This window comes from Pieris rapae, chromosome 17, assembly GCF_905147795.1.
Source record: "Pieris rapae chromosome 17, ilPieRapa1.1, whole genome shotgun sequence".
Taxonomy (NCBI): Eukaryota; Metazoa; Arthropoda; class Insecta; order Lepidoptera; family Pieridae; genus Pieris; species Pieris rapae.
Window position 1 is genome coordinate 1,291,317 of NC_059525.1, and position 22,110 is coordinate 1,313,426.

Sequence of the window (22,110 nt, forward strand, 5' to 3'; positions counted from 1 at the left end):
TTTTCTTCTCAAATTGTTTATAATATCCGGCATAAGAGATCGTTTTACTTTAATTTAATATTAACAGCCGTACATCTTAGAATAACGATGCCATTGTAACATTATGCGTTTTGTAATTCAAAACTAACTTAAGTTTTGTTGGGCATTGGCATATATTTCTTGGTATTCGATATTAATAATTAATTCTTCATTTAACATCAATGGAACATAGGATGGATATATTCCAAAGAATTGCACAATATATGGTTTCGAATTATGGGCGTGATACTCCATACAATTAAATCTTTACCTACTGGCTTTATTAGCATAAAGCATTTAATTAACGTCTCTAACGTATAAAAGGGCCTGGGACTAGTGCTGGGCAGGCTACTTCTAATTAATTTGCTATATTTGTTTTAAATATTGTAGTATTGTTTGATGATTTGCTTTTTTTTAAAAGAGCGACGAGAGTTTTTTTACGCCGGCTTTTTCTCTCGGCCTATACACTCTGTCTAATGACGTGGAATAAATGATACCTGGATGATGTTATGTTCCAAAATAAACGTATTTTTTTAAGTACGGCTGTTAGTACCGTAGTAGTCAAGTTTATTAATGTTTATTGAAATGTTAACCGCGGATAGTTCACGGTATATAACTGTTAAACGATATACGTATATATTATGTACAAAATTATATACTTTTTGGCCTTAATTAAAAACTTTGGGGGCATTCTCCCCTTTCAGGGTAACCGTTGATTTTGTAACTATTTATGTTTAAAGCAATGTTATTGCCCTTATTCTAGTGTTTGAAATTAAATTATTATTTGCAAGCATCATATATCATAATATAAATATTATCATTATATAAATGCCCGTATAAAAGGCCCGATAAAAATACTATATCACGATAGTATTATGATTTAATAAATGTATAAAACATTATTACTACACACATGTTTTTAGCGAACCATGTCCTTCATGTTTTGTCTTATTGTTTTTAACATACCAGATTCGTTATAAGCTACTATATTAAATTTAATACAGGAATACAATTGAAAGTTACTTGTGACGATGGAAATTCGACGTCAATCACAACCGCGCCACCGATATGTGGTATCAGTTGGCCGTAGAGGTATTAGTACAGTAGCGAATTGTAACAGTGTTCTTAGGCTTACTTAACATCTGTAATAGATGAGTGTTCCCCTGTTTTAAAAACAAATTTTTTGTTTGTTTGGTCCGAAAACATGTGTGTAGCTGAAGCAGTTCTTGTATTAAATGTATAATAAGCTTACTATGTAATACTGCATCCGTTCATGAATAAGGGCTAATGTAAATATTTGTACGCATTTAGTTTTGTTAGGTCACATTCGCTGTGCATATGCCATGTATGGATAAGATCCAATGAAGACTTTTATTGTGAGATTTCTTAAATAAATTGAAGGGTCGTTGTGTACTATTATTTTTTATTCCTTAAAAGTCCCTAATCTAAGTAAAACAGCTCTTTCAATCAAACCAAAGAACAAAACAAAAAAATGTGTGCGTACAAAGTACACATGTCAAAAGTGAAATTTCTTTGTAAATTAATTATTACTAAATAAAAGCCCCAATAGATGATAATCTACCAGTATATGATTAATCCAAGTATTTATATATATTATGTATATGATAATATAAATTGAAAAATCTGCGTTTTCTGCACAATACGTGATGCCACAAAATTGCCATCTAAAGTACCAATATGTAACTACTAAACGAATACATCACCTAGTATCATGTGTTTTTTCTTGATCTCTAAATCGCTCTCTCACATTTCTTCGAAAAAACGCTGCACATCTTTGTGACGTTTCATCCCTGAAAAAAATATCCTCATGTGCCTAAAGAAGTTTCAGGTTAATTCTTATGTATTTATTTGTTTATTTATATAATATTTCTATTAATATTGAACACATTACTTTTAAGTGTTAAATATTAGTAAATACCAATAAACACAAGAACGGAGTGTCTTCATCTATACAGTAAGTATAGATGTGTTTAATACTATTTTTCTTGTGGTTAATACTATTTTAAGGGCCTTGGTAGAAATTACTCATAATGAGTGACAACAGTCACAAACATGTCTTACTCATTTAGCAGTTGAAAACTATCTATAAATTCTTATAAAAAATCGAAAGGGAAATAAACATTAGTAATCAATCAATCACCAACCGTAGTTGAATCAAGTTAGGGATCGTTTTCGAATGCTTCAGATCCCGAGAGTTTTGGGTACCAAATTGAATAATAGATGCGATGGACGGCTCCCTTGAATAACCTGGCTCAATTATTGAACGCTGCCGTGGGCCATGAGAATAAATCAGGTTGCCTGGTTGCCTATTTACCAAACTGAAGGTTTATAGTTCACTTATTGTCGGCTTCAAAAACCGTTTCGTATTGAATAGGTACCTACTCAAGTTTATACAGTATGGGATATTAAGGCCTAAAATGTAAGATTTTGATTAGTTGTGATTTTTAATATTCAATTTTTGTAATACGTTGATATATTAATTAAAATTAAGGAAATGCGAATCATTGTTTACAACTTATGTTTTATGATCTATGGTTGGTATGGGTTTTAGTATATCATATTATTATAATGAAGCACTTTAAAAGGGTAATTGGAAAGTATCCAAAAAATATAGCCTCTAAAAAACTAATATTTTTTATATTCGTAAAATATAAGCTGAAAAACGCGAGCGAGGTTTAAAAAAAGCAAGTGAATAATTCAGCTATTTATTTATAACAATAACAAAAGTATATAAAAAAATAAACAATTATACTATAAATATAGCAACAAATGAAATACATAATATATACAAAAGTTAGATAAATGTACAAAAAGGAAACTGCAATAAAAAATATATAACTAAGTAATCAATACCTTTATAGTTATATACGTATAAAATATAGTTTCATTAAAAACAAAAACCATACATGTCTTTTAATCTCGAAATTTCGTTGAACAAACTACAAATTAATATTAAAACTACAAAGCTAAGTTTAATTTGTTAGCAACGTATATTTAACGTATAGACAATGTTATTTTACGAGAAAAGTCTGTATGAGTTTATTTCTTAACCAATAACGAAGTGAAATCGTATACACAAAACAAATAAAGTTCGATACCTCAAAGCCAGCAGTAAAACTTCGTCTGTCTTAGTGAACAAGTCATTTCTTATGTGAAGCCCAGATTTCGCTTTCTCTAGATTTTAAACTAAAGAGTTCGTTTAAATAATAAAAATATTTTTAAATAACATATCTAATCTAAAATAAAGAATCGTTTTTTTTTCATAAGTAAATCCACAAGTTTCTGCGTTCAAACTTTGCTGGCATCGTGCGTCATAGTGGTGACATTCATATTCTAGTTCATACTGTGAATGTAACTAAGTAATTTGTTCGAGAAAACTATGTCAAGAGGGTGTGAATGTAATGTACAGATATTATTGTATCAGCTACAGAAGATGTGAAGTTGATACTCACGATAGATTCATCTTTATATGGTCACATATGTAAGTACAACTGTGGGGATAAATTAAAGTTGTTTTTTTTTTAATTTTAGCGTTATAAAAATTGTTTACGTGTTACAGTTCTATGACCTTATATGTTACGCATATAATAGACGGATCAGAAACCCGTAGAACATCATTTGCAATACATGACTTGGCTTGTTGCAGCTAGCTGGGTTACCAAAAACTTTTGATAATGGAGATGAAGCATTCAGACATTCAAGTGACAAAAGACACTATTGAAAGCACACTTCTTATGACCGTAAACGAACCTAGTAACAATACGTTTGTCGTTTCTAGAAAATGTCTATTGTGATAAAAAAAATTAACTATGGGTGGAAACTACAGTGGGCAGCGAATTCGACAAAAAATAAAGCTGTTCCAAAACATCTCGCTTATTTTAAAAAGTTAGAAAACAGTTAGAAAAATATTATAGTAGGTACATTATAGTTCATATTTTTCACATTTACAACAGTAATGACGAGTCACTAGCCAGAGATGAGTCATTCTGAGATGAGAGTAGATGCAGTAGCATCTATGACTAGTGGTAAGTTAAACCTTCAGGAAACACAGGATTCCATCAGGGCTTCCCTGGTATCGAAGATTGGATCACGTGACCAATCGCTTCTCTTCTTTTCTCCTATTATATAATCAGATATATATGATAAATATAATATAACAGTATATTCTACTTACTCAGTATACTATTACTTTATAGGCTAGTATTAATCAAATTATTTAATTTGGTATCATTTAAACTTTTATATTCGGACACTGATACAAAATACTTAAAATTATATTTTTCAGAATTGCTTATTCGGTCACAGTTTTCTTTCTTCTTACTTTGACTTGGTTAGGTCACAGGAATTTTTCATTTAAATTAAATGAATATAATTTGATTATCACAATCACAAGGAAACATAAACTGACTGGTTTGGGAATCGATGCAGTTCGTTCGTTGTCAATAGGCCCGAAATTAGAGCTTATGGTAGGCCCGAACGTTTGAATCAGTTTTGAATAAGTCGTTGATACGCTGAAACTAGTTTAGAATGAAAATATTTCATTTTGTATGAGATGGCTGCTTGTGATTCTCGCTTGAGTCTTTCAGACGTGAGAGGAACCTCACTTACCTGAGCTTACAACGACCTAGACATACTGGATAGGAAATTAAAAAAATGGAAATTTTAATGCGATACTAAAGCCTACCTATGAAGGTCAGTAGTAAGTGGTCATTGTTATGCAAATTGAACAATTTCTTGGCTATGACAGGAATAGATAATTTATAAAAGTATTCGAAGGCTTCTAATAAGCCTCTTTCGGGTGAAATTTTTTCACAGGCTTTGACCATCTGGATGTTTTTTATACACATAACCCATATTAGGCGAAATATTTCGATTATTAGCACCCTAGGGTAAAACCCGGATAGTTGCCCCACTTTTCGAAAAAGCTTTATTTTTTAAAAATATGAACTTGCTGAAAATTATTCAGTATGTATCTCACAACATAGGTCTTTTATCTTCTATAAAAGCCTATTTTTGTATACATAATTAACAAAGGTTTTGAGTAAATACTGTTTTATTTTATCTCTCAGAAGAGGGATAGTTGCCTACTATGGCGGATAGTAGCCTAGCGTAGAAAATGCTTCGGGGGATACTTGCCTCAGTATGATTTTTATTTTGGATAGAAAGAAATTTATATCAATTAGAGTAATCTTTATTATGCATTTAACAGTTTTTAAAACTTTTTCGCCAGAAGTAACTGATTTAACTGCTTTAGCACCTTTCTTAGGGCAAGTACCAATTTTATTATTGAGTTGGACACCGCTTTCATCCCTGTTAAATATTCTATCTGGCTTATCCAGCAAATTATTCTCCGTTAGTTGTTAAGAGTTTGAAAAAATTTGCAACTTCTGTTCTATTAAGACCCATCGCTCTGTCAATTGATAAGCCCTCAGCTTGTCTCAATGCTATTTCAGGATTTCTTTCAAGAAAGCTTCTTAGCTTACTCTCATTATTAAAGTTGTGCTTTAATCCTAACTTATCAGCAAACTGATAAGCTAATTGGCGAATCACAATTCTGTCAGGAGGAAAACCGGCGTCTCCGAGCTTTAATATATGAGCTACCAGTCTAGTTTTTCATTCTCAAAGCCAAAAACAGGATATTTTCCTAGAAAAGACAAAAAATCCAATAAGGTCAGATAAGAAGGTAGGTATGTAGATAGAATTTTGTATTTATACTGCTAAGTATACACCTTTAAATCAAAAATATACCTTGAGTTAGCAGTTGCTGGTTACTCTTTTCATAGCGTCTTCTTAAGGTTCGAGCGGATATTCCGTATGTTCGTGAAATTTCATTGATACCTTTTTTTTTGTCTCAATTCTTCGAAGGCAAGTGCTAAGCTCTCTTCTGTCCAGTTGATGTTGCGTGGCACCACGCCTGATTTTCGCTTATATTTGCGAGGCATTTTGCTTATCTAGAATAAATATATAAAACTATGGTGTAGATATTTATTTAATTTACAACAAGTTAGAGACAAAGTAAATTTAAAAAACAGCAAAAAAATAAAATCCGTCTTTGCTTGTTAAGAAATTTTTTGTCACTCTAGGGGCAACTATCCGCGACAGTAAGTAGGGCGACTATCCTTTTTGATGCGGATACTTGCCTTTTTTATTTGCGAAATAAATAAAAATTATTCAGGAATAAAACATAATAAACAATGGAATTTAAACTCTAATGCATGCAAAAAAGCAATAAGTTGACTGAAACCACGATCAGTAATAAAAATATTCAATAGTAATTACTTACCAATATAATTATAACGCCCGTCAAAGTTTCGCCACGGAAGATTTTTGCTCACACAGACAAAACAAGTGCGCCTATTCCGATGGCTTATGCGGCATTTAGGCCTTCGGGGTGGTCACAACTTATTGTAGTAAAGCGCTATCACAAATTATAATCGTAATATAGTTTATTAAACACCGGGGCATGTATCCGTCCGAGGCAACTATCCGGGTTTTACCCTAATAGCCTAAAAAATCTAAACCTAAAACCACGGCTCCAACTACAACCATTTCTTGTAGAAATAGTTCGTAAAGCGCTTCTATATCTTCGTTGTGACGTCATTTATTTCAGCGACGCACATAATAACGCGATCAAAACGTATGAGAATTTTGACAGAGGCGCGTGATGAGAAACCGTAAGGCGAACAAATTGTCGACCAAATTTAACAAAGGGAATGAATTGTAATCGCGACCTCGTTTGCGTCTGATGAGTGGGTATATCATACCCACATAGTTTATATACTGTATGTTGAATGTATGTACAATTTTTTTTGTGAAAGTATGTTCTTACCAATGTTTCAGTTTCGAGCCCATTGTTTCTAGGACTTTATAAGTTTCGTAAGCAGCGAGAGATGTGTGTATTTTTTTTATAGGACGGGGGGGCAAACGGGCAAGAGGCTCACTTAATTTAAAGGTATACCGCCGCCCATAAACACTGTCAATGCCAGAGAGGTCAGAAGTTCGTTTCCCGCCTTTTAACAATTGAAACACTCTTTTTTTCAAGGAAGTCTAGGTCGAATTTGTTCGGAAATTATTGTATGTACTGTAATATTATGCCTTAAAAACGCCCACTTGTGAAACGACGAACGTTGAGGTGATATGGGTGGACTTTTGAATTCTGCCTCGACGTCAAACAAACAACTCTGAACATTCTTTTTTATTTAAATATGATTTATTTACTTATATTTTAATTACTTTTCTCTCACCGTCATATCACTTTATATTGGCAAGTTCTTTGTTTTAACAAATGTCTGCTTTTCTCCAGTGGCATCTCGAAAAAAAAGTTGCCAACGTACGAAACCAGGCTGGCACACTTTAATATGATGTCATTGGAGAATCGCAGAAAAATTATTGATATATCGTTTGCAGCAAAGATATTCAATAATAAGATTGATTGTCCGAACCTTCTTTCTAAATTTAAGATTCATGTACCCTCTCGATCCCCTAGGCATCCCGTTATTTCATTTGTCCCTCCTTTCCGTAGGACGCGTTTTGGTCAAAGCTCTCCGGTGTCCAGATTAAGCATTCTGATAAACAAGCTAGGTCTGGATATCCAGAGTTGCTCCCCTCACACTTTAAAATCGATTTTGGTTTAGTTTTTTGTAATTGTTTCTTTTTTGTAATGTTTATTTTGTTTAAAAATTTGTTTCGATTGATTTTTGTATGTGCTCAAAATGAATGTCATGTTTGCCTCTAATTGCTCATCACATTCAAAATTGTATTTTGTGTTTGTTTTTACGAATGTATCAGTGTGCCGAGCGTTGGCAATCTTTATCAATAAAAAAAATAAAAAAATAAAAAAAAAAAATGTTTGCATTGCACATCTGAAGCTCACATAAACTAGAGACATTTTCGAAGTATAATTAAAAACATAGAGCAGTGTTGGCCTAGTGGCTCCAGCGTGCGACTCTCATACCTGAGGTCGTATGTTCGATCCCGGGGTGTGCACCAATGGATTTTCTTTCTATGTGCGCTTTTAACATTTGCTCGAACGGTGAAGGAAAACATCGTATGGAAACCGACATTTTTTAGACACAAAAAGTCGACGACGTGTGTCAAGCACTGGAGGCTGATCACCTGCTTGCCTATCAGATTAAAAAAAAATTGATCATGAAACAGATTCAAAAATCTGAGGCCAAGACCTAAAGAGGTTGTAGTGCCACTTATTTATTATTTTTTTTATTAAAAATATATGCCTAAGTAAAAACGCATTAATGCGTAGTAACATAAATTAATACATAACGGAGACACGAAATAGATTAAACTGTCTCCAGCTATGTACATTATGACATGCCCCGACATTTGGAAGTGGCACAGTTGAATTACTGCCACGGTAACCCCTCAAAGGGGCTGTCCTCAATTCATCGAGGTGATTATAAAAGTGAGTTTCATTTTTATAGAGCTATTTTTTATATACCTGGTATAGATTATCCAATATCTCTTATTTTAAAACAAAAATTGTATAGGATTAAGACATTTTGGCGCTTTCGCTAGGTTATAAGAAGATCAGCCGTTTGTAAAATAAGATTTTTAGTTCTAAGACTTGCCAGTGGTCACGATAATTTGCCGTTTGAGTAATAGCTTATAAACCGAAATTCAGTAGTACGACAGCTCTCAGAATATGTCTACGAAATAGAAAAGACAAATTAGAATGGAGCGGAACTCAGGTTTAACTTAACTTTTAATAACAGTTTAGCTTGACTTATAATATGAAAAGTGAAATTGTGTGAGAGCAGTTACATTTGTTCTAGTTAATTTCATACGAAATTCAAGAATAACAGAGAAAGAGCTTGAGGCACAGATATCTAAACTGACGGAATATATTTTGAAGCACGAAATTATTAATCGAAATTGACAATAGGCTAAAATTTTACTTTACTAATAGTATTTTTTCTTATAAAATAAAAGTCCTGAATTGTTCTCATCTATTCTACGCCTATTTGAACTGACAGTTACTGTGAATTTATAAACAGTGACTTTATTGATGTATCTATACGGAAAATTGGTATGATAAATTTCAATAATACAGAGCCAATGAGTTATTATTTAATTATGTCACTCCTAATCCATGTACTGTGTAATACAAATTGATTTTATACCCCATGAGAACAGTACTTCATGAAATATGTTACGAAACAACTTTCCCCGTCGAACAATTTATTATTATTAATAAATAAAATACACCAGTGAAGCTGTGTGTGTGCATAATAAAAAAATAATCAAAAGCATTGTGCATGAGCCTCGATTTTCATAAAAGATTGAGAAAAATCTGTCTGTTTATCTGTACGTTTTCGCTTACCTTCATAATTGCTAAATGGATTTCATGCCACTTATCCATAGAATTTAGGCTTAACTGGTAGAAATTGAATTCCAATTAAAGTGGCGAATCTGATACCAGGAAATAATCAGTATTTTAAGATAGTTTGTTATTAATATTACCAATAAATGTATAGCAAAGGTGTTCAAATTATTCCGATGATATCGCGACTCGTAAATGATATTAACAATAAAGACTTCGTAATACGAGTCATCAATCAATTGCCCCCAACGTGATGTCTCTCATTATTATCGAAACACCCATTACTGTTATTGCAGTAATCAAATATCAGGAGAGAGGACATGACAGATTCATATAATAGCCATTTTGATATGTTTAATATTTGTTAGGTATTAAGCATAATTTTTTTTCGAAATATATTTTTTTGCTCAAATAATATTCAAACTGTATGTCGTCACAGTCATTCTCGTAAATAAAATATAAAAATAAATCAGTGGCGCTACAACCTCTTTAGGTCTTGGCCTCAGAAATCTGAATCTGTTTCATGATCATTTTAAAATGTAATAGGCAAGTAGTTGATCAGCCTCCAGTGCCTGACACACGCCGTCGACTTTTTGGGTCTAAGACATGTCGGTTTCCTTACGATGTTTTCCTTCACCGTTCGGGCAAATGTTAAATGCGCACATAGAAAGAAACTCCATTGGTACACAGCCGGAGATCGAACCTACGACCTCAGGTATGAGAGTCGCACGCTGAAGCCACTAGGCCAACACTGCTCCATTCTCGTAACTGTCTAAAAATGTTACCAAAAATACTGATTACGTTAAAATCAGATTTTAAATATATTTTGCAAAACACTACCCGATCATGGTCCATATACTATTATATATTTCTCACGGGCGTAATATTAATTTGTAGCATATTCGTAGCACCGCTACGCAGATACGCTCTGACACTGCTACGCTATCATATTATTTATGTCGTAACTCGGTGTTGTCTTAATAATAACATGTGTTGTGTTCTAAGCTTATTCATTAAATACATAATGACTTTGTCAGAAAGTACACTTTGAATAAAGTACGCCTATTATAACTTAAAATTACTCTTCAAAGGAAATAATTTTCGAGCCGCTACGTTCTAGGGATTGTCTTAAAATTAATACAGTAATTACATTTCGGCGTACTATTGGGATTTTCCTCTTACATAAAACGTCCAGAGTTTAATAAATTTACATAAATTATAACTAAATATACTTTTCTATAACACAATAATAAGGCGAAGGTGAGTTGTATCTAATAAGATACAATATATCTGATTTTCCTTTCCTTATTGTATAGATTTATAATATTGTTATTTAATGTGCTGCCATTGAATATGTTATTATGCCTTTATTCAATTTGTATTGACAATATATAAGTCATCGAATGCGGAAAATAATAACTCTTTAAGAAACACAAATTCATCTTAAATCCGTGTAATGTAAATGTTAACCTTTTTGCCGTCTACTTGATCAAATCTGCGATCAAAGACTTCAGTTAATACAAACCAGTGACTCGTAAACGTGGGTTCAAACGCTGCTATTTTTGTATCATTTATTTTAGTAGACGAAACATCCTGAATGGACATGGATTATATTAAAAGCCTTTTTAGCGGGGCTGTAGTAGGCAAAAATAAAATGTGAACAATCTTCGTGAAATTGACCTTTGTCGATACAAATATTATTACTTCGTGGGCTCAGTGATCCAAAGTGAGTGGATCCATAACAAACTTACGCCCACATTTATCATATACTTCTATGAAAACTAATATTTAATAATTTTCTTTAATGTCGACCCCTGGATGTGATAGTGCCCGTCCATAATGAGCCTTCAATGCATTCATCATCTTTTCTGAATCTCTTTACCTCATCTGCAAATGTACGTCATCCATTTCCTAGGGACAGTCAGTCACGCTTCCAATCCAGAACTTCCTTGGAATCTCTTGGGAGTGTATGGCATATCCAGTTCCGCTTGCGTCGCTTGATCTGCTAATCTAATCGAAGTACCTTTGCTTGATTTTTTTTAATGAAAATTCTTCATTACTACGTACTAACGTTAAGGCATTTGGTCACTGATATGCAAAGACTAAGTTCTGGCGTTAAAATATATTATTCGTAACGGCGCGGCCATAGATACATCATTCAAAATAATTGTTGTTAGTTACTTTAATAAGATTATTTTAAATAACATATTAATGAGTAAAAGTTCCATTGTGCATACGTTTCATTATTTTCTCTTTGCTCTATTTTCCTAGATTTATATAAGGGAACAGTTGGCAAAGATATCCGACTTCCTAGCCAAAACAAGCATAATATTCCGTGATCGACAAAAACAATTTCCCGACACTTAGGCTATTTCACACGGAGCAATCGAATCACGATGTAACAGATAGCGTCGATGAAGCGGCTAATTCAATCACTGATATCTATTCACGGATCCAATTTAGGTAAGAGTTTTGGAGTTAGGCTGTTTGCGCACGGGGCGATCGTTTTTATGGTTGTTGTTAACGAATTCTATTTTCTTTATCGCTTTGATAAGGTTGGAATGTTTCGTTTAATGAAAATTGAAAAGTTTAAAATAACTAAGAGTATCGTTTCTTAGTGTAAATTTAAAATTAAATGGTTATACAAAATCATTGTATGTCCGCAATTTTTTTTTAAATTTGAGGAATTCGTTGTTATTAAAGTATTAAGGTTCCAATTCCTGTCTAGACTTAAGTCCCAGTCCTATCCAGGACATCTAGAATATATAATTCACTACTAATATATCTCTAGATTTTCAAATTAATATCTACTGAGTTTGGCATCAACAAAATATTTCCAAACACGAAATATATTTAATTTTTACTTTAAATATTTATCAAGAGCTTTTCCTAAACACAATCTATTTTATCACTGTTTATGACAAACTCGCCAATATCCGACATTACTTTGGATTAAAAGGTAAAGGTACATATTTTTATAGAAAAACTTTCACCATAACATGAGAAAATTGATTAGTAAAGTTATTATTGGACAGACAATGAAACTTACAAACTAGCTGATCCTGCGCCATTCTATTTATTTAGTGTATTTATTGCAATTGCTTTGTTCTTTCAAAGAGAACTTTAATAACTTAGATATTAAAATGTACTAAATAATAATTTAATCATAGACTCATTTGTTACGCTCTTTTCTTGAAGGACCCTAACATCTAATGTTTATATTATGGTTAGTTTGAAAGACAATAAAATATTTTTCCGATAAAATAAATAGCCTCCATCTACAAAGCAAGTAACACAAGCAGTAGCTAGGCAGAATTTTAATCTAAGTGAGCCAACGGCACGTTTTCCACAAGAACAGATATTGATAACTCAATAAATTTCTTCGTCTGAGAAACATTAGGTCTAGTATAGTTTTGGTGGCCGCTATAACTGTGGTGAAAATTAGCTTAATTTAAAGTGATCATTCAGTAGTAAGTCTAGTTTGACTCCAGACATCTCAATAAGTTTGAGATACCAATCGTTTTCCACAAAACAAGATTGCTGTATTGTTTGCGCATTTATTTAATATGTATGTACTTAAAATTTACTATAAAACCATTGCCCGTTTGCCCCATGTTCTATAAAAAAAAAAAATTTAAGAAGCATTGCTAATATTATAGAATAATTGTAAGATATATTTTAGGGAAAAGTTTAAAAAATATTTCCTATTACATATCTGAAGCTGTCAGGATAACATTATCGAAGCCGCGAAATTATTTTATCGATATCTCGATTTCTATTACAATTCCATCGGATCGCTTATTCGATTTACTATTCGGATAATTGTCTATTGTCTTGGGAGTTATTGTGGTCTGCTATAGAATATTAAACCTTATCTCCTTTGTCATAGCGTTATACAGTTTTCGTGTTCATTTGCCAGTGATGGAGCTATTACGCCAATTGTGATCTCTTGAATGGTAAATTGACGATATTATTACCTTGAACAATTTTGTAATCATAAGAATGGGACAGTGAATGGAAGAATTGGTACATTTTAAAAGCATTTAATGATTTAACTGTAAAAGTTAATTCGGCTCAGATTTATTTTCTTTGTATATTAAATTTTCAATATTAAATTTATTCGCGACTATAAATGTGTTGTTTTATTAACTACATATTTAATGTAGACTATTAAGGTTGTCTTACCAAATGAATTAAATAATAATTTTAAAGCCTTTTCTGAACTTAAAACAAAACAAATGTTTGTCATCATTTTTATGGCTATATCTATTTTACAAGTTAATTTTTCTCGGCAAGACTATAACGTTAATAAAGGATACACCATTCTATACTACTTATTACTGCTTATATATTTTAATAAAAGCTAAGCCTTTGCATTTGACAAGATTAAGAATATTCTACCTACTATAATAAAAAATGTACACATTCTTATTCTGTAATTAAAAAATGTACTTACATCATATTGATAAAACATAAGCTATGTCAACTAAGTCTAAACAAACACTATGGTTAAATCCTTTATGCTAATCTTAATATGATAGGTGCTAATACAAGTGTGGTTCGCATAACTGCATCGTGTCAGAGGAATCTAATACTTAGCAGTGTCACATAGGACTGAATTTCGCTTGAACACTGTTGATGTATGCCTGGCCTCTGGTCCATTACCTGCAGATATCGAGTAATTAGGAATCTTGCCACAGCCCAGTACAGCTTAATTAGGATTGTATTTACAAAACGAGCTTTAATCAATGAATGTAGTAGAACAGAAACGATTGTAGTTTATAATTAGTTTTTTTATTAGCTCACTACTTTACCTACTGTAAGGACAGCTTACACGCAGAAATTGTTAAACACGCGCTGTGTTACACACACACACACGTATTTTAAATCTAAGATACAATGTTTTGCCTTCACGGACTAAGAAGAACCATTTGATGACGTAGGAATTGATACAGTGGAATTATTTTCATATATAACATGGGCCTACGGGCAATTGACTAACACTCCTTTAATGAGACGATGTCCATATATATGTAAGTCTCTTATTTAAGAAGACGTGCCGCCCGCACCAAAATATAAAACATTGAAGAAACACAAAGAAGAACCGATTCTAATTACTCCCGTTGTAGAAATTCCTGTATGTATAAAATTGTAAACTCATACACAAAATTACATTATGCTACAGTTTCTTTACTTAAGAATCAATGGTCCAGTTCGTGAGGCAGCGAGGATGTTAAATTGGGAACTATACCTGAGTGATGAGGCCGACCGATCCATTAGTGAATTCAGTGGCAACTCACCATTTGGGCCCTAAAATGGGAATACGAGAAAACATCAATTTATATATCCATTCGCCGTGTTGTCACGAATTTCTTTAACAAAACTGGAGACATGGTGTCTGTATAATGTAAGGTTGATTGTTTTATAAAGCTTGTCCGATGCTTTGCAAAATAATCGGGTGGCGATGCGGGTGAGATGGTTTCTTAAATAAGGGACTTACATATAGACATTATATAGAGTTTAAGTCTACTGCCCGTATGCCTCTGTTATATATGAATATAATTCCGGCGTATCAATTCCTGTCATTAAGTGGTTCTTTTTCGTTCGTCACGGAAAACATTGAATTAAATTTACAGGATAAATTTTGTATAACTATACAGATACTAGTATAAGATTAACCGCTGTAACGCATCTTTCCATACCAACTTTAGATTTTACTAGCGCGTTTTGTTTTTAATTATAAACTAGCAGAATTTTAGAATAAACGAACACTGATATTTTAGAAAGTTTGAACACTGACGAAGAAAAAATTTAAGAACGAAAATATCTGGGGCTCTACAGACTACTCTACAGACTTCGCTGTTTTCTTGAGCAACTAAGGGTACCTGTAAGCGTATTAATTGGTAATTATTAATAGTGAATGGAATGGCTCCAAGAAATGTGCACGTAATTAAGCGACTTGCAATGTGCACTGCAAGTTGTCAAGAAGACATAGTATGCCTTTGATATAAATGGAGGATATTTTAGGGCACGGACCTTATAAAGGTCCTTCTCAGAAATGGTTATAGGACTGTTACAATATGTAAATGTGTCTTAAATTAATGATTCAAATATCCATTTGAATCATTAATTTAGTGGTATTTTTTTACAATTTGAAACGATACGGTGCCTGTAATTTTATCAGAAATTCAGTTTATATTCCTTCCGACCTAAGATTTTGCCCTTTTTAAATGCCTGTCAATTAAGTATTAAAGTATAAATATAAATATTAATATAATCTTTTAATATATATTTTCTCTGCCCAAGACATAATTTTTATGTATTAAGATCAAGCCTAACTTAATACTAATAAGTAATTTAAATCCAATCTAATTTCCTTAAACGGATATTGGAGTGTTGTTCCCAAGAGAATATAAGTTGCTTGTCTACTGCTGATAGAGGATAAATCTTTGATTTTTGGTCCTTCAGATATATATGTATATAAATATATAAACCTAAAAACTGAATTACTTAAAGATGTAATGGAACATGGTTGCAGCTCCTTACAAAAAAAACTTGGCGATTAAGAAGAGTTGCGGAGAGTTTATTGCCAGTTATTCTCGTCCACTTTCCCCCACTTGATTTGAAAACTGGCAGCAATAAAATTAGAAGCATTAAACATGTATTTCTTTATTAACGTTCATATTATGTATCCTTAGTAAATAAATGATTTAAAATTTGAATTTAATATAAGAGAGTGTTCAATAATATTTCTAACAGAGTCTATAAAGGGGAAGTCACTCTGTTCTTGTATACAATTTTTTTGTGTGTATGACTGTTTAGTTCGTAAGACTAACGTGCACTCACACTCATGCACTAATTCAAATGGTTTTGTCCTTTTCTATCTCCTCACGAGGCCCGCGATGCCAAGTTGTTTACATTCACGTGTTGGTGGAGCTCTGAAACATCTAATTGTGTTACTTTATATAATTCTAAAAAAAATTGATTGAATCATTAGTCTTTTAACTTTAAAAGTATATTTCCTTTTCAAAGTTTCGTATCAAACGCCGTTCACAGAAAATTAATGGCAAATTTTACCCTCTGTAACACTCATTGTTCTTGAAAAGTTTCTTTTTCAGAAGTTAATGCATTTCTGCAATTTAATACTTTTCATTCATGGCTATTTCAGTGTGAATTAGAATTTAAATTACCTTAACCTTTTCATGATCATTATTTACTTTAGCAATATTTATACCAACCCAACTAAAAGATTTTACCTACTACATTTATTTTATACTATCTTTTGAAGCCTCCTGTACGCCTAACATAAATTCGTTGTGAACCTATAATGTATATCAAAGGTAGTCTGCTCCGCCCTAATCACCACACCCTGTTTTATAATTATAGTTCCGAAATTATAGAATGGACTGTTATTACAATTGTAACGAATAATTAAATTATTTTACGATTTATTTTACGATTTATTTTACATATACTATAAAATTACACATAATTATAATGTATCGTTTTCTAATTTTATAAGAAAAAACTTAATATATTTGTTATTTATTTGCAACAAATTAACTAAACTATACTTAGATACATAGATTCAAGTCCTTCATGGATGTATGTCCTAGTATGGGGCAGCCACATTAATGCGCCTTCAGGATTTTTAATGAATACTATTAATATTATGCATTATACATAACGCCATGTTTTGGTGGAAATATAAATCATCACAATGAAGCATGTCCTTATAACATCTACAAAACTACTTCTAAGCTTAAATAGAACCAATCTCCAAACAATAGTACGGGCCATTGTCTCCATAATCTTTTTGTCCAAGGTGCTACAGACTACCCCTTGTGTAGAGGCTGTTTCAGTGCAGATGAATCAGTCACCCACATAGTCCTGGAATTGCTGTGGCTAGATAACGTTCAGAAGTCCTTGAAGTGAAGTTGAAGTGCCTAGGAGACTTCTGTGCTTCTGGTAGGCAGGCTCAGCCAGGGCTTCACGCAAAACAGTCCTAGTGAAATCTAAGTGCGGAAACAGAGTCCACAAACCTCTATAACCTATAACATCTACCAATGCTACTTATTTTGATGCCAAATCGAATCAAGGACATTAAGTTACATGTATTTATCGCTATAAAAGCTATATAATACTATATCTTTAAATATTTAAAGTAACCTTTATTTAATTAGTACGTCTAGGTCAAATTAAGAGGTACATAATATATCATTAGAAGATCCATTTGTAACCGTATATTCCGGAGCCGATATATCTCGATTTAATGACGTGGAAGTGAATTATATAGATTCTCGGCTCACGGACTTAATACATTATCCACCCTTTGATACGAACAAATCACTTTCTTCGACTCATTTTTATATTTTTCAAAGTTGAAATGATTTTTTTTAAATCTTTTTCAATATATATTACATATGATAAGTATTAATAGGGTTTCGCTGACTGCAAAATTCACCATACATTATATAAACTATAGAGATAGAAGTTAAGAAAATATATATAAAAGTATGTAGGGGTAAACCATTCAACACCCTTAGATTTTTTGTATATGACACTCGCTTTGCTCAAGGGAAATATTAGGACCTTCGCCTTTGCCTTGCTCATTACAAAAATCAAATAATAGCCAAACAGATATTTAAGTCTGAAGCGCACACTTTACAATGTACTGTTTTAATGAGTTAGTATGAAAATTGAGGTAAAGAAAAAATTGCGCATTGATTATAAAAGTATGGATTGATATTTCCATTGCATATTAACCAATCAGTTCCCACAAACAGTTACTGCTCTCTGCTTGACTTTTAAATGCAAAGCAAACTGACGCTCTAATAAATCCAAGAGAACGCAAGTGCTCTTTTATAATTTATCCGCATCTCAATTACCTAAGTACTATCATAATGCACTGTAGGGCATACAATTTAAACTGAATCAATTCTTGTCTTGGGAAGGAAAGATATTCTTACCAGGTTTGAGGCGGGAATTCCGTTTAAATTCCTTACGTTTTTAACATGAGTCATACTTTGCGCGAATTTTTCTCTCTGAATCTTTTTTTACTTTGATATAACTGTATAACCTTTGGAGGGCGTGTGATGTGTTTTTACTTTATAATAAGTTTTCAACGCATATGTAAACATTATTCTTTTTGTCTTTACCAGATCCTATACCGTACATAAAGCTGAACAATTTCATATAAATTTCATTAAATAAATATTTTGAATTAAATTCATCACTCAACAATGTTTTTAAAACCTTGCAAACGTCACGTACTATTATTTGATACTTGTATTATTATTGTTCTCGATTTAAAAAAAAAAAAAATTATTCCGCATGGCAAAAATATTCTACAGAATAATACAAATTAAAACACATAGAATATTGTCAAATTTTAAGTTATGGATTTATAAGACATATTCTGTATTAACAGTACAATCGCATCCGCTTAGGAAACTGTTCTAAAAATAATACCCAGTAGTGTAAGAGGTAACGAACGAATGTAATGGTTCGAAGCAACTTTTTTGGCACAACTTTATGGTATTGTTGAATTAAGAACGCTGAATTTCCTTCCGAACTTTTTGAAAATTAAAAGTAGTTTCAATTCAGCTGAGATGCACTCAGTTGGATCTGAGTTGAGCAGCCTGCACTGCTCATCACTTGAAATTTAGTGTTTTACATGGCTTAAACTTTTAATTTATAATATTAAAACAACAAATTGTGTATTACACTTAATGAATATTGGTCTCAATTACTTCGAAGAATAGCTAAGAAAATTTACTTATAAAATTATATAACACACATTTGAATAAAATAAACATAATTTACCACGTTCAAAGAAACTGAACTGAATATATCGAATAAACAGTCATCGAAATAACCCTTAATGCGAAAATAAATACACCTCGAAGCTTGTTATTTGATAAACAATTACGTTCATATTTAATCCAGTAAAAACTCTTTTACCATAATTCCATTATATTTTTCATACGAAATGATTGCAGATGGCAACCCTTTGATACTTAAACTTTCATGTATATTGTAATATGGAATACAGATGTTGTTTTTCTAATATACATTTTACACACATATATGGTAATTCTTTATACTACATAGAATTTTAATAATAATTAAATAAAGGTTAATATGACTAGTTAAATTCGAAGTTTATTGAAAGTCATTTTAAGTTTATTAAATACGTTAAACTTGAACAAACAAACAACAAACAAAAAATCATTTATTCATATAGGAAACATAATGTACACATATGAACGTCAAAAAAAAAAATGATATATAAAATTAAATGATTCTAATTTTACATTTACTGCCAGTTCTCAAATCAAGGGCGTAGAACGGAAGTGAAGAACTAGCAATAAACTCTCCGCCACTCTTTTTAATTGCCAAGTTTTTTTTACACGATGTTTGTAAGGAGCTGCAACCATTACGCCATATTCCATATGACATCTTGAGTAATAAAGAATAATAAAATAAATTTAAAACAAAGATTTGTCTACTATAAATAAGCAGGAGGCATGGTGAAATAGGAGCAAGCACTTACATACTCGTGAGAACAACACGCAAATACGTAGTATAAACACCATCTATTCAATAAAGATTATCAAGTATTTTTGCCGAAAAGCCTGATAATTTGAAAATATTCCTTACAAAATGCTTACAACACTCTAATAAAGTATATAAAATACATACTGACTATTGAGTGTAAATAAATATGTCGATTTTACCATTTCCTTTCATGAAACACCACCCACCTTCCACCTCAATAAACCTGGATGGGCATAAAATATGAATCATCTGTAAATGTCACGCCGACTAACAAGTGCCCCGGCGTGAGAATAAAATATAACCTCGCTGCACTGAAAACTGTTACTTCATCTGAACTTAGTAGAATATTTATAGCGGCGACGGATACTTTGAGATAGCCTGACGCGTTTTAAGCTAATGAATCCTTCATCTTGACATCCATTTCGTTCTACGAAGGTTACTTCAAAATTGAGACAGTGTTGAATTATTTATAGCAGTATTTGTGCTTCAGTCTGATTGCACGCTTATTGTTAAACTATTCCCAACATCTCATCTTCTATGTACACAAATAAATGTTGTTAACCTTAATAATACAAAAAGTGATCATAGATGCAGAATTTTATTTATATAAAAAAATAAACTAGATAACCTATTGATTTATTAAAAATCATTCTCGGTTAGTTTAATGTTAACGTAACATTAAAGTTCAATATTCAATTTAACCTTGAAAAATTAGTCACTGCTAATAAATAGGTAATAAACTTTGTGACATAAACTTGTTTAAGCATTGGTCTCGGGAGACCTGGCTTAAATTTTTAACAACGTTTAAATAAAAGTGTCTAAAAACTCAGATCAAAATATATTTAATATAGGTCATACGCTCACAGTGTATCAACAAACATAAATCAAAAATACAATAACGGAATCAATAGCTCATCTTTCGTGGGATTCAAACCCAATACCCAAGGCAATGGCCTTACCAGTCATTGCACCGAATACATAAATTCGACGTGACAGAAACATTTTGATTTTCTGACGTCCCTGGGCATCGTTTCACAATATTATGAATATGAGATCCCTGCTACCGCATTGCGACGACTCAGTTATTCCCACACCTGGCCACGTTATGGTAATCGGGTAGTTTAATTTATAAGCTTTCACGGGTTAGTAGTGCAAGAAGTTGTTAAGAAGATCCATTTTTAAACACTTCTCTAAGCTTATGTTTATATCAGAATGAACGTGGGCGATACATAATACCGTTGACATAGAGAATCATAAAATTATTTTCGTGACAAATTTTTGTGAAATTTTATTTATTTTTCTGTTTGCATTTGTTTTTCTATAAATTAGCAAAAGTGCGTTATCTAATATTGACTGTTTTTTTAAACGTAAGATACATACAATTTGAATTCTATAGTTCTATAATTATTAACTGTGTGTTATATAAAATCACATTAACAAAATTACATTCATTAATACGTTTATTTTGTAATTCTTATTTTTTGGCGTTCTCCATGACCGATGTCGTGTTGGTGTTGCACAATACTTCCACCTTTAAAGACCTTATCTTAGTTCCGCAAGTCGTACACTGATAATAAAGTTTCAAAATTTCAAACAAAAATTCATGAAACAAATAACAATACTAGATTTCTTAGAATCAGAAAGCTCCTTTAACTTACACTGCAGATGCACAAATGCAACGGTGAGTCTGAGACGGCGAAAGAAATATTATTTTTCAAAAGTCACGGTTTGCGTTCCGTGACCAGTAGCTGAGCTCCAATGTTTTGAAACGAGAATTTCAGCGATTTAATACTTATACTCGATATTTGCATAGTAAAGAGAAATCTTATCTTTCTTCTCTTATATATAATAAAACTAGCGGATCCGACAGACGTTGTCCTGTCTACACGTCTTTAATTTCAAAATTTCAATTTTTAATAAGCCATTTTGATGAAAATTATTATTCAAATGTTATGACAATATCTAACGATCCAGCACATGGTCACACACGATATAACACAATGATAACAAAACTTTTTTTAAATTTCGGGACAGACTAAAATTAAAATTCGAATATTATTTAAAATTTGACACTGCGATGGTAGCGCCGTCTGTCGGATCCAATGTAAAACATTCCAAAATCAACAACAACTAATAAATTGAAAATTAATTAAAAAAACATTGTCCAGCGGACA